The sequence below is a fragment of the Mesocricetus auratus genome, unplaced genomic scaffold (assembly GCF_017639785.1).
Source record: "Mesocricetus auratus isolate SY011 unplaced genomic scaffold, BCM_Maur_2.0 Super-Scaffold_100030, whole genome shotgun sequence".
Taxonomy (NCBI): Eukaryota; Metazoa; Chordata; class Mammalia; order Rodentia; family Cricetidae; genus Mesocricetus; species Mesocricetus auratus.
Window position 1 is genome coordinate 12,997,750 of NW_024429211.1, and position 12,959 is coordinate 13,010,708.

General features: G+C 42.5%; 1 protein-coding gene across 3 annotated transcripts in view; it reads right to left on the minus strand.

The window, feature by feature from the left end:
- The window catches only part of Nell1 (neural EGFL like 1), an 846,684-nt gene that overhangs the window by 438,737 nt on the left and 394,988 nt on the right, over nucleotides 1-12,959 (minus strand). The window lies entirely within an intron of this gene.

Below are 12,959 nucleotides of genomic sequence, written 5' to 3' on the forward strand. Positions count from 1 at the left end.
ATGCCCATCCCTCAGCCACACACATGCAAGCCCCTAATTGAGGTACTATCTGATAGCAGCGGTACCATATCTCCCCAGGTTCTATGAAGTTGATGCCTGGAAAACTGTAAGTCACTATGTACACGTGTACTATACCACTGAATATGGGAACATCTTTCTTTCCTTTGTTGATAATACCAGCACATATATAGCACCTAATATCAAATATGTACTAAATTATATTACCAAAAAAAGAGTGAGTTGGATGATCAGATGGACAAATAATAAAAATAGTAATGGATGAAACTTGTGATTAATACTGTATCTAATAAATATAAGACCTGGAAGTTCAATCGCGTAAGAATGGCTCCTATAATGACCACTATACTAGCTGCTCCCTTAGTGGGAATCTCACTTTAAAAATTACAATTTTTTTCTGACTAAGACTGAAAATCATCCTCTAGAACATTACTGATTTCTCTCCACACATCAACACATTGGGTCTCATCATTAGAAATAATATTTCCAACTAAGCCCTTTTCATACAACTGAGTTCGTTAGGCCCAGGTTGTATCAAGGTCACTGCTCAACCAGCTTAAAATTCCTCTAGGTACACTTCATGGTGCTAAGAAAACGTTCTGTAGTCTTTATCTGGGCTGTTCAAATCACAGGGTAAGACCCAGCAAGATGGCTCAGCAGTGTAAACATTGGTCCCTAAGCCTCACCCTGAGTTCAATCCCTGGCACTCACAGAGTGGAAGGAAAGAACCCAAAGGAACAACTACTCCAACACCCCCCCCCACACACACAAGTGTGAAGAAAATAAAAATAAACAGCAGGATAAGACCTGGATATGGTGTGGGTCCTAGCTATAGAAGTCTTTAAGCAAGTGGGTATTTATCACTAAGGAGACATTTCACCACAGTGGGCACTCCCAATGCTGCCTGAGGGAAACTGTGGCATAGGGAATAGCTATAGTTTATCGACCTCCTGATACAAAGCGGCAAATGTGAGCCCATCAGCTACAAGCCACAGGGTGCTGCAAGACATTTTCCATTCTACAGAAAGGGAAACAAGCTGATGTTTGGAGAGCTAAGATCATATCACTCATAAAGGGCAGGTGCAGGACTGAAATCTACTTCTCTTTTTATTTTGAGGTTTCACCTTTCAAATACACGGTATGATGCTCACAGCCTACTCAGAAGTCAACAATGCACCTGTCTATGAGAGAGAAGAGACACCATTTATCCAAGTCAAACTGCCATTTCACGAGCAGCTAAAGGTTTCCCTCACTCTGAAATCCCACTGAAACGAAGGACTACCCACTAAAAAAGATTCACGAATACGTTTAATTGATATAAATCTTTTCAAAGCAAACAGGTCAAGGAAGCCAAAGTCTCTCAAAACTACAGCCATTGCTCCCAGTGCTCTTCCCAGTGCTTCCTAAGCCCAAGGTCACAACTGAAAAACAACAGAACCACGCCCAAATCTCCCTGACCTCAGGCCACTGCTATGTAACAGAAATGTGTTGCCACCGGCAACATCAATGTTATTATCCACAGAGCCAAAATTCCTCCACCAGACCTGAGAAATCAACCCAGAACAAACAAACGGGGAGAACCCAGCCCTTCCCATTAGCGATGAACCATGTCATGGTGCAATTCACTTAGCCTCCTAGAGAGGGGGTGTTAACCACAGTTTTGTGACTAACACTCAGGTCAACAACCACCACAAAGGATGTCATCGGATACAAGGAAGATGAACAGCCTTTATAAACCCAGCCGGGGACAATGTTTCTGAGCCATTTAACACTCACTCCTCAGTCATTTTTTTCTTCTTTGTGAGCTCTTTTTATTGTTTGTGTCTCCCTACACCTAGAACAATAGGAAATGTCCTAATGGAAACTGACATCATTGCCCAGATGGAGGCTGTGAGCTTCTAGACACACAGTGGTCTGTGGAAAACCCTGCCTCCCCCACCCCACAGCAGGAGGAGAACAGACACTGGAGAACTCCCTCCGGCTGCGGCAGCCTGTTCAACACCAGCTGCAGCTGTGACACTGTGACCACAGTCCAGCACCTTCTTGTTCTATACCTGTTCAAGAAGGTGGCCACCTACAGGAGGGATGGGATTCTACTTCCACCATGAGATAGGACTCCCTCTTGTCAAGTCTCTTCAACTATCTGCTCTGTTGCAGTCCCTGTGGGACCAGCATCTTCCAAAGACACACTAGAAAGCCCTTATCCCGCAACTCCACATTAAAATGCTAGGTAGCTGGAGACTGCTTCCATCTTTCACTCCTAGCTGCAAACAGTGTCATACTTCGAACCTTATAGAAACAAAAACGATGGCAAGTGGATTCCATGCCACAAATCCGTGAGTAAAGAGCACTTCTCTTTTTTTTTAATATATATTATTTTTAAATTTATATTAGAAACAAGGTTGCTTCACATGTCAATTCCGGGTCCCTCTCCTTTTCCTTCCCCTCCTCCCGCACCCTCCCACCAACCCCCCCAATATCCCCTCATTTCCCCAGGGAGGGTGAGGCCCTCCATGGGGGTGTCCATAGTCCGTCATTTCATCCAGGGCAGGGCCTAGACCCTCCCCCAGGAGTCCAGGGTGAGAGTGCATCTCTCATTGTTGGATGAGAGCCTAAAGTCCATGTGTATACCCAGGATAAATACTGATCTACTACCCAAGGCTCAATAGATTCCCTAGGCCTCCTCACTGACAGCCACATTCAGGGGGTCTTGATCAGTCCCATGCTGGATTCCCGGGCATCAGTCTGGGATTTTGTTCCAGACTTGATTTTGTTTACCACGTTTATAAAAATTTTTTTAATTTTAAAATTGTATTTGTTTTATATACCAACTGTAGTTCCCTTCCCTCCATTCTCCTTCTGCCCCCCTTTCCCCCAAACCTACCCCCCACATCCACTCCTCAGAGAGGGTAAGGCTTCCCATGGAGAGTCAACAAAGTCTGACACATTAAGTTGTGACAGGACCAAGCCCCTCCCTGCTCCATCAAGGCCGGGCAAGGCATCCCACCATAGGGAATGGGCTCCAAAAAGTCAGCTCATGCACCAGGAATAGATCCTGGCCCCACTGTCAGGGGCCCCTCAAACAGACCAGGCTACACAACTGTGGTCCACATGCGGAGGGCCTAGGTAGGTCCCACGCAGGCTTCCCAGCTGTCGGTCCAGGGTTCATGACTTCCCATGACTTGAGGTCAGCTGTCTCTGTGGCTTTCCCAATCGTGATCCTGACCCACTTGCTCGTATAATCCCTCCTCCCTCTCTTTGACTGGACTCTGGGAGCTCAAATGTATACGATATAAAGCAAAGGATAACCAGACCACAATCCATAGCTCCAGGGAAGCTGGGTAACAAGGAGGACCCTAAGAGGGACACACGGATCTCCACAGGAAGGGGAAACAGGTGAGATCTGGATAAACTGGGGGTAGGGGGAGTGAGAGAGAAGAGGGGATGGGATGGAACAAGAGGGAACAGGATGAGCCAGCTGGGGAAGGAAGGGAGTAGGAGAGCAATGAAAGAGAGATCTTGATAGAGGGAGCCATGATGGGGTTAGGGAAAAACCCGGTGCTAGAGAAATTCCCCAGAATCCACAAGGATGACCCCGGCGAAGATCCCTAGCAATAGTGGAGAGGGTGCCTGAACTGACCTCCTCCTGGTATTCAGATTGCTGACCACCTTAACTGTCATCATAGAACCTTCATCTAGTAACTGATGGAAGCAGATGCAGAGATCCACAGCCAAGCACCAGGCAGAGCTCCGGGAGTCCACATTTATATAATTAGCAGTATAAAATATGCACACTTACAATGGGATGTTGTCATTGTTATAACCCATCTTGTATCTGTAAGAAGCCACTGAATGAAACACTTCAAAGAAGAGAAGTGAATGACACATACTTCTATCCTAACTGATAAATTCCGTTAGTACTGTTCCATCAGTTAATTTTAGAGATACCTTTAACTCACCTTGAGTATGAGAAGGAAAACAGAGACATTAATGTAATTAAGCCGATTTCCACTTGGCTACTACATATTTTACTCATGTAATCCATTATGCTTGACTTTGCTTCTGGTCCAGGATGAGCACTGCAGCATTAAATCTCAAGATGAATAATTCTTGCCTTCTCATTGCTTTTGTCTGGACAATTAAGTTAAAATAGCAAGCATTCCTGGCATTTCCATCTACTTCCCGTCCCTCATCCATGGAGGGTGGAAGCAGAAGGCTTATTTTTCCCTCCCTAATCTCTAATATGCCTCCTACCCTCACCATGTCCTGTCTCTGTGCTGTGATATTGACTAGCCTCTTCTTAAATTCACAGAGATGTTATCTTCAAGTGATAAATCGTAGCAGGCCACTCACATAATTGATCTCGAATTCCCCGTGCCCACAACAACCTTTAGCTGTGGCATTTTGAAGGACTCAGTACCACTTTGAAAAATCACAGGCTGATGAAATTCTGATGGGGGGAATGTCTAACTCTACCTTAAGAAAATATCTCAAATCTCCCAAGAAGTGTGAACATTGACCTCTATCACCATTCTGAAGATACATGTCTAAAAAATTAGACATGAGATATGAATAGCAGTCGGGTAGGAAACCGGTTTTCTTGCTTTACAACTAGAAAAAAATTGTATTTACTTGACCTCCACATGCAGCAAGAGATGGCGTGGGCTGACAGGAAAGTGACTGGTAGCTATCGGTACAAATGTGTGGAATTTCTCTGACTTAGTGCAGCTTACCTGCGAAGATACCAGATAAGGTTGGGGAAAGGACATCTGTGGACTTTGGGGTCAAATGGAGGTTTAAGCCTGTATTCATCCACTAGAGCACATTTCCTTAAGCAAGTAATTACTCTGAGACTCGTTTTCCTCATGTGTTATCTAGCTGAATAACTGTCAAATTAGTTAGAAACAAAATACAGTTAGACCCAGATCCAACGAGGTACTATTTCACCATTAGATTGACTCTAGATTATTTTTTTCCTCAGACTGTTGTTATGTGTCTACTGAAAGCACAGACTCTGAGTCACCTCTCTTGGGGGTACAGTCATGGCCATCAGTAAACTTCCATCATCATTATAAAATCTAGAACACTATACCTTATTGGAGCTACAGACAGAGAGATAGAGGGAGAGGGAGAGAGAGAGAGAGAGACAGAGAGAGAGAGAGAGAGAGAGAGAGAGAGAGAGAGAGAGAGAGAGAGAGAGCACAGGACTCACACGAAACAAGCAGTCATTGCAGAAGCCCATTGCAAATTATGCATTTGGAACCAGAGGTTAAATTGTAAAACTTGCATCTATAGCAGAGCTTGGCACACTTTGTCTGTAAAAGATGAGAGAGTGGGCTTGCAGACAGATAGCTCAGTCAGTAAAGTGCTGGCCTTTGTCAGCATGAGGACTTAAGCTGGATCCCAAGAATTCACATTTAAAAAAAAAAGAAGCCAGAGATGGTGGCACATACTTGTAATCCCAGAGATAGAGAGGTAGTGACAGGTGGGTCCCTGGGATCAGGTGACCAGCCATCCCAACCTGCTCGGTAATTTCCAGACCAGTGAAAGACCCTGACTTAAAAAAATATGGAAGGCACCTAAGAAATCATTCCTGAGGTTGTCCTTTGATTTCTTCAAGTTTGTGTCCATATGTGTGCCTGCACACACATGAATACACATACACACACACACACACAGAGAGAGAGAGAGAGAGAGAGAGAGAGAGAGAGAGAGAGAGAGAGAGAAGAGGGCACAGCCTTGTGAAGCATGTTTGCATCACAGCTATAGAGCACTACTAACACTGTAGCATGAAAACAGGCACAAACAATACACGAAGGACTAGGGATGTGTTGTAATAAAGCTTTATTTACAAACCAGACATGGCAGAAACCAGCATGCCTTGCTGACTCTTGATGTGGCAGAAGGCACCGTCCCTGGGATAGGCATCTGATAGTCTCCTTCACCCTGCTCTGTTCAAGCTGACTGTAGGATTTAGAGTACTTTCACACCCAAACAGTATCACACAACGTCAAGTCTGAAACATTCATAAATAACATTAGGGCAATGACAGAGAAGTTCTTGGCTTTCAAAAAATTATTTCCTATCCATACACAATGATAATATTTGTCAGCATGATAATGAAAAAATAGAGACTAAACAGATCTTCCTGTGAACTTCAGCAATCTGCTATAATTTATAACACAAGTATCAACTGAAATATTCTCATTCTTTTCTTCCCAATCACACAGACACTAAATCCCTTAGGCATCACCTAATGTGGCTAAAGCAAAATGGTGTTTGGGTTTTATTTATTTATTTAAGTTTCAGAATATGAGCACAAGTTTCTCTTTCCACCTTGTTCCTTAGTGGAAGCTTAATAAAAACGTTAATTCTAATTGTTTTGCTCTTGGCAATGGTATTTATAAGACAGCATTTTCATCCTATTGTCCCTAAAGTTAAAGTCAAGTTTAATCGTTAGCTAAAAACAACTCCAGGGGTTAAAGATAGCTCAGTGGGTAAAATGCTTGCTGTGTGTCTTGTGAACAGAATTATGGATGCTTGGGACCTGGGTAAGTGACAGGTGGATGTGGCAGTAGCCTGTGGGCCCAGCGTCCAGGAGGCATGAGGTAAGGTCCCCTGAATAAACTGCCTGGCTAAACTAGCCAAATCAGTACTCCCTAGGTATACTTGAAAGACCCTAGCTCAGTATCGGAGGGAGAGAGAGATTAAGGAAGTTACTGGATGTCAACCTCTGCCTCTATACACATACACAAGTACATAAAAACATCTTCTGAATAAGTCTGGTGGCATATAGCTGTAGTGGCTGAGGAAGGAGGGTTGCTGTGAGTTCAATTCCGACCTTGGCTATGGAGTGAGACCCTGTAGAATTCATTACCACCAATCACCACCACCACCATCAGGACCACTGCCATCCTCTAACCATCTCAACAGAAAACAAAAACCAGATAGTAACACAGCATGAAGGATCAGCAGAAATACCTGATAGATGTGGTATTGGAATAGAGCCTAATGAAGTCCATGAGTTGTTAGGAAAGCAAATGAAATCTCTTAGGAATTGGTGATAATGGGGTGAGAACTCCCCCATATGCACCGGGATGCAGATTAAGCATATCCAAGGGCAGCAGTGAGGGGTAAGGACTGCCCACTGTGAGGGAAAAGTCACATCTCACTCAGCTCAAACTACATCTCTCATTTTGGCAATCCTGACTTGAGAGGCCTTCCAGTTCAACCTTCTCCTTGCTCGTGGTGTTCAGCCGGACGAAAACACTAGTCCTTCTAGGATACAGAAAAGGAATACCTTATCCTAAAACAGCCCGGGTATCCAAACATGAAGTAAAGGCATTTGAAGTTAGAAAGCCTGATAGTTCAAAATTCCAGAGGCTGAAGAAATGATGCCAAATGCCTTCTCTTTTCACATTTTTTGACTAGTAGATTTTTGTCCATATATATGATAGTTAATATTGAATTGTCAACCTGTCAGGATCTAGAATTGCCTAGATCAGTTAGTTACTGGGTATGTCTGTGAGAGATTACCAGATTTAGTTAATTGAGCTGTGCATACCATTCCTAATGGCAAATCAAATAGAACAAAAAGGTGTCAGTGAGAATGAGGTGAATATTACTCTCTCTCTATCTCTTTCTGTCTCTCTGTCTGTCTCTGTCTCTGTCTGTCTCTGTCTTTCTGTCTCGTTGTCTCTGTCTCTCTCTGTCTTTCTGTCTCTCTATCTCTGTCTCTCCCTCTCTGTCTCCCCCCCCCCCCCCTCTATCCCAGAATAAAATGCAACCTCAGGCTCAGGTTGCTGCTACCATTTAGACCCTCCCCCCTCCACTATGAGCCACAATAACCCTTCCCTTCCTCAAGCTGCTTTAGTCAGACACTCTGTCTCAGCAACAACACAAGTAACTAATTCTCCGGTAAGTTTCTTAGGAAAAGAAACTCATTTAGCTCAAGTTATCAAGTTATCCAGAGTTAAACTCTGCTTTGTGTCTTTTCTGAACCCAGGACCTCACGCACACTAAGGAAATAGTGACAAGCCACCACCACCCCTAGTCCTGATTCTGAAAGTTTAAGATCAGGTTGACTGATCAGTTGACCCTCTGATGAATGCAGCATGGGAAATCATCTGATGGCAGCATCCTGTTCAGAAGAAAGCAATCATGTCTTCAACAAGGACATACAGAAAGCTGGGTGACACTCTGAAACTGACAAAATCTCACTGTCTGGAGAGCTACCTAAAACCTAAAGGAGCACTGCTCTCAATAACCAAGGAAGTCCCACTTCTGAATGGGCCCACACCACCACTTCCCTGGGACCAAGCTTCAGACACATGAAACCCTCAGAGAACACACAGGCCATATACCAGTCACAGCAGTGATTTCAGGAATATGGCACAGACTAGCGCTAGAGCAAAACCACTAGGTTCCTCCAGGTATTGGGATACAACACTCACAGCCATTGGTTGCAAAGGATGCTGGACAAGACGTTTACAAATTGCTGGGATTTGATCAATGCATTCCTTTATCTTACAAACATTTATTAAGTGTTTATCGCACTTCAAAAATTAAGAAAGAGGTCTGGATATATAAATAACAAACTTCATGGTGGTCCTGGTTCAAAATTTGTCTCTCCATGTCTGCTCTCACCACAGGAGCCAGAGCTATGAAACACAATAGAATAAAATAAATAAATAAACCAGGACACATCATTCCCATTTAAAATGTTCCTTTGGAGCTGAACTCAGGAAGTAGAAAGAAATGCAAAGAGGTGGTGGGGGGGCAGACGGTAAAAAAGCCTGAAGGCCCACCTCCAAAGACTCAACTCCTCTGGTGATGCTCCACATTCTAAAGGCTCCACAACCATCCCAAATAGCTCCACCAACTGAACAGCAAGTATTGTTTCTAGTTCAAACTACAATACTAGGGCTCAACACTATGTAGTTATTTTAGTTTCATTTCCGTTTCTCTGATAAAGTACTCTGACCAAACGCAAGTTGGTGGAGCAGGAGTTTCTCTTAACTGACAATTCTAGGTCATGGTCCATCACTGCAGGGAAATCAAGGCACCATCAGCTTCTTTAAGTATATGCGTGTCCTTACTTTACGCCTTCACAACTCTAGTGCAGGGAAGGGGTTGTGGATAAAAACACAGGTGCCACGTGGCTGTGTCTCCAAACAATGGGGCCAGTGGGCAGTGCACAGTTTCCTGTTTACAAACTACTACCTCATGAAAAGCAACGGAAATATTCACAGTGTCTCTGCCCCAGAAATGCGCAGCATTGCCTCAGAAAAACTCCACTCCTTGCTCTTCATATGCAGACCTGACTCTGACCTATTCAACATGGATTCAAATTTATTTGAGAATAAAGCAATTAATCAGCACAGCAGCTATCAGCTACAGGAAAATTCTGTTTATAACATATTCATTATCTTGTTTTACCTCTCAACAATCAAACCCAATAAGTACTATCGTAGTCATGCCATTATTAGAGAAGAAGACTGTTGGCAGAATGACATTTTTGTTTATTTTACACTAACAATACAGCCAAAAGTACTAGAACATACAGGTGAGAGCTGAATAGTTAGTCTGATTCTAACTTTGGCACCTCTATAGTCAGGACCCCAGAGTTCAGGTGAAGGTCATAACACAATCCTATTCACTGCCAGTTGAACAAAGAAAAGAAAGAAAATGAAAATGAAGAGCACAACACTTTCTTTTGCTCAAGATGCTTTAATGTCATCTCCCTGGAAATTTCCATAGCAATACAAATCTACAAAGACTCCAGTGAGAAAGCTCATTGCAACCCTCCTGGCAGCCACTGGACTTATGCAAACATGACCTGTACTATTGTCACGATATTCTATGTCATTTCTAGATTTTAAAGCTCTTTGTATATCTGTAAATGAAATTTCAGTGTAGAATCATAAAAATGGTAATAGTGTTTACTTTATATAACATTTTTAACACAGTGCAGTGTCATCACAATCCTGGCGAGGTAATTATAAAACAATGTAATATATGCTAATTTATACTACGCTGTACACAGTGAGGTATAATAATAGGACTCAAGTCTCAAGTTGTATGATGGATAAATAATATACATACAGTCAGCTCCTGTCACTCTTGAGGTATGTGCTCACAGCAAAATGTCTAGAGTCTAAACTGGAGATCCTAAAGGAGGTATCCACTCTCCCTAGGACAGGTGAATCCTGTCACCACCTATAATTGCTGACAGGGGTGTTATAAGGGACAGTGCATATAACACACACTACTATCACTGTTATCAAAAGGACAAACCAGCAGCTTCTACTGCAACTCTCCAAAGCAACTCCCATTTGATGTATTATTTATCATGGGATCATTGCTTTCTCTTCACTGTCTCTGAGAGCTGGACAAATGCCATTTTCACTGGTTGGCAAGCCTAATTTGGTGACCTCCAAGTCTGGGTCTCTAGCTAATCAGCCCAGGCCCTGTTCTCATCACTATTATCTTCTGAATCACCAAGAGTCACTGAAGACTCAAGTCTGCTTCTTGGACCTCACAGGCACTCTGCTGCTAAAAGCCAAGCTATAAGAAAAAGAGTGACACACAGACTAAGTTAGCATCTACCTAGTATTGGGCTATTTGAATTTGTACTTTAGCTGATACTTTTTGAGACACAGCCTCAACTAACTGACCTCCAGTTAGCTATGGGGCTCAGGGTGACCTTGGATTTCTGATCTCCTGCCTGATTACAGGAGTGTACCACCATGTTTTGGGAATCAAAGTTAGGTCTTTGAACATACCAAGCAGGCATTGTACCAATGAAGTTACACCCTCTGCCTTTAAATATTATTAAATGGACACTTTAAACAGAGGAATCATTTTACTTACAAGAGAGCAAGAGAACAAAACACTGGAAAAGAAAGTGTGAGGTTGCTTATGGAGAGTCGTTCACAGCTGAGATCCTAACACACATACAGTGAATAGCAGAAAAAGGAATGAAGAGACACATCAGATAGTGTTACAGAGTGTCTGAATGCTAAAATCTGATCTAGCTTTCACTGGGCAGGCAGTGGGAAGACAAGAACATTGAAACCATGAACAGGGTGGATTTGAACTGTAACAAAGACCATTGTAACAGTCTCAAGAGGGTGTTTTGGGAAAAAAAAGGATGAAAAGTGCTTGTTTTCATGCAGACCTTCATGGAAAAATTGCAAAGAATGAGTAGTCTCCTTCTGCAACTTTGATTACTATGATTAGCTGAGGAGAGACTAGTGAGTTCTCTGTAGTCAGTTGCAGAAAAGGTATGTAAATATGTTATTTCCCTAGAATTACCTCGGCACTTTTCTAAATTAATCTGTACTTGTGGAGAAATAAAAAAATGCCACACTGAGTCCATCTCAAGAGTGTTACAAAACAGTGTGTATAAAATCCCATTCACCAGAGTAGAGCCCCTAGGAATTCAGGATGAAGCCGCAATGAGCCTGTCCTAATTCCGCTACCTGAAACAAGGCCTGCTTTGATGTTGAGTGCCAGAAAAACAAATGATCACCATTGTAAGGAAGTCAACTGTAATTTTCAAGGTCCCCATAAGCAATACAGATGAAGTATTGAGCTACAAGAGTTCAAGTTGCTGAGAGGAGGGAAATGGTACATTCTGGTGAGAACAGCCTTGTATTTGGAGTGTGGGTTCTAATGAGAAGCAGCTTGGGCTTAGACAGGAACTACCCCAGTTTCTGACTGTGTGACCCTGAGTAAACTATTAGACTTCTCTAAGGGTGACAGTAACATCTAAGTTATAAGATGATAAAAAGAATAAATGAAATAATATGATCACCTATGCAGTGGTCAAAAGATTATAAATTGTATTTTGCTGCAAAGATCACTCAGACTGGTAGGTTCAGGGCAGACTGAATAGGGACAGAGCTGCAGAAGATGGAGTAGAAGCTATTTTATTGTTCATAAAGGAGAACACCGAAGTTCCAACATGGGAAAAAGGGATGGATTTGAGATACATTTTCCAAGAAAGCTAGACAAACTTTGCTTGATGGAACAAAGGGTGACTGTTACCTTTCTGGGGCTAGAACAGTATGGAGAACTGCATAACACATTAAATCCCTGGTATTCTTTATCATATATATATGCATATGTGCATATATATGTGCATATATACGTAAATATAGACTATATAATACACACATACATATATAGTATACATAATATACAACAACACAAGTCTCTTTGTTTTGTTTTTAACACATGAAATGGTTTTGTTGGGCAAAATGGAATAATACTGATTTAATGTAAGCATATCAATTTTTAAGAATATCTTATATTGAAAATACTCCACTTAACAGAAAGGACCCCACACACCCCCATTAAAAGTCAAACCAAAGCTCACACTGGCCTATGAAGTGTCCTTCTTGGCTTAGTGACAACATCTTAGGCTGACATCCTCTGATAAATCAGAAAGTTCTCACATATAAACTTCAGCGCTGGCAAGGAGCCAGCCGACTTACAACTTGAACATACAAATTTAGGAGAACTTAAGATTGCACCCTCCAAGAAAAGATAAATCCTGAACTCAGCTTTTAAACTACAATTGATGGTTCTTTGTGTTTCTGAAAACAGCAAAATGCTTCCCACAGTCATATTGTAACGGGTGCCAGTGAGGAAATACAGGTGGTGAAAGCACTAGGTCCCTTCCCTAGTGACAGTGGTCCAGAGCTCAAGAAGAGACTATGTGCCCAAAGACTGAAAGAACGAGAAGTGACTGGTTCAAGAAAAGAGTAGAGAGAAGATTGATGGTCTCAGGGTGTACAAGAAAAAGGCAGCAAGAAACAAGGAATGCCCTATGCTTATTCCACGAAAGCAGGAGAGAGTGGCCAAGAACCACACAGAAGGAAGCGTATGTAGAGTAGAAAGCGTAGCCCAAGACACATCTTACTGTGCATGGCTTC